The sequence below is a fragment of the Octopus bimaculoides genome, chromosome 15 (genome assembly GCF_001194135.2).
Source record: "Octopus bimaculoides isolate UCB-OBI-ISO-001 chromosome 15, ASM119413v2, whole genome shotgun sequence".
Classification (NCBI taxonomy): domain Eukaryota; kingdom Metazoa; phylum Mollusca; class Cephalopoda; order Octopoda; family Octopodidae; genus Octopus; species Octopus bimaculoides.
The window spans coordinates 19,986,126-19,988,439 of record NC_068995.1 but is presented as its reverse complement, the minus strand read 5'-3'; positions in this window follow the sequence as shown (position 1 = coordinate 19,988,439).

Genomic DNA, 2,314 nt, shown 5'->3' with positions numbered 1-2,314 from the left:
TATGTTATATATATATATATATATATATAAATGGATGTGTGTATTTTCCCCTTGTTTACAATTAACACGAAAAAAAATAGATAAACAGTTGCCAGGGCATCAAAAAATCACGCAGGTAATACGGACGTAACACTTTGTTTTTAAAGGTAGAAACTCCAGGTTGGTGTGAATATTTTGTATAATACATATAAATAAATAAATGGAGTTAAACGCAGGTGCTATTCAAATTCTTTTACTTCCGACACATATTTCGAAGACAACATTGGTAAAACAATGTAATCTTCTCTTCAGAGAAAGAAAGAAAGAAAGAAACCAAAGTCATCAATAAGTAATTTTAACAGAATGTACACTATATATATGTGTCCTTATATTTTCGAACATATAAGGACATAGATATTGTGTCGTATAGCCAGCTGGAAACGATGTTTCCTGGGGGGCTAGACAACGGCAACTATCGTCCCTTCCAGGACAGCCATATTATGTTAGCAAATAGTCTTTACTTTAAAGAACTGTTGCTGAATATCTCTCTTTGAGAGATTTAGAAATAATTATATTTCTATTTGAACTATTTGAACTCAAAACGTAAAGACAGACTGCTAAGTATTTTGCTCGGCGTGCTAACGATTCTGCCAGCTCGCCGCCTTAATCATTCTTCTAAATATTTATTTCTTTTTTGCCCACAGGGGGATAAACATAGAGGGGACAAACACGGACAGGCAGAGGGATTAAGTGGATTACATAGACTCCAGTGCGTATCTGGTACTTATTTAATCGAGCCCGAAAGGATGAAAAGCAAAGCCGACCTCGGCGGAATTTGAACTCAGAACGTAACGGCAGACGCAATACCGCTAAACATTTCTGCCAGCTCGCCACCCTCAACCTTCTAAATATTACTGCTCTAAAGTTCTAGACTGTTCCTCTTTTCGGGTATATGAACTACTGGCTCCCCCACCACACACACACATGTATGTATGTGTTCACGTATGTGTGAATGTGTGTGTGTGTACTAATATATTTGTTTTTCACTTGGGCTATTTTTTTTCTGTATGTTTGTGTCGTCTGGCGGAAAATAAATATATCCCTATTATTTGTTAATGTTTGTATGTATAGGAGAGGTGTTGACTGATTGAAAATGAAAATAATGTCTCTTTGTATCTGGTTTGCATTCTTCAAATAGAAACTAAGTTTCTTAGAATATTAACAGTTCCAAGCAATGATGGATGTTGATATTTGTTTTCATTTGAAGTTCTTTGATGTAGAATAGCAGCTTTTGGAGGTCAACTGAACCAAGTTCCGCCAACTAGCATTGCCATCACACTTATGTGCTTATGTACATATGTACGTGAGTGTGTGTGTGTGTGTGTGTGTGTGTGTGTGTGTGTGTGTGTGTGTGTGTGTGTGTGTGTGTGTGTGTGTGTGTGTGTGTTATTGGTGTACAATAACGTCAGTTGTGACTAATTTCCCAGCAGCCAATAAATAATGCATTGCACTTCCGATGGCAAAAATTACAAAGAAGAGAATGGTAGCCTGAGGCAGAACAAATATCAATATGGACCTCACTTATGAAGTATGGAGTTTTATTCGTCGCTTCTTATTGTGATGCTTATATCCGGCATCAGTGCATATCGGCGAAAGGCGCATGCGCACACACAGACACGAACACACGCATGCACATGCACGTACAAAAAAACATTCACCCATATTTGTATGTATGTGAGTGTGTGCATATATATATATATATATATATACATACACACACACACACATATATATAATTAGAAGAAAAAGTGAGATTAAAGAACCTGGCAGATATCAATAAATCACTCATAATTTGGTTATAAACGAATTTGGTTATAAATGTTCAACAATGAGACACCAGTAAATGTCAGTAGAATGCATATCCTAGGTTGAATTTGATTTGGCGTTCTTAGTGTTACCGCCTGGACACTGGTAATATTTCAGATGTTCAAATCCTTCATAACGTTGTGCTAACATATATTTTCGAGGATATCAATATTAATTTTAATGATATTTTCTCTCTCTCCCTTTCTCTCTCTGTATAAGTGTGTGTGCGTGTGTCTGCGTGTGTGTGTGTACATTATGTGTGTATATACGTAATGTAACAACATGTGAATCGTTGGCGATTTTCTTTCCTACGTCCTCCTTTTCTATTGTACTTTTCTCTGTCTCTTGTTTCTGAAGAAGAGCTTTGCTCGAAACGTAAGAACACCTTTCTTTCCTTCCCTGAGCGTCTACTAATACTCTACATGACCACATGTTTTTTATTTTTTGCGTCTGTTCTTCGTATATATAT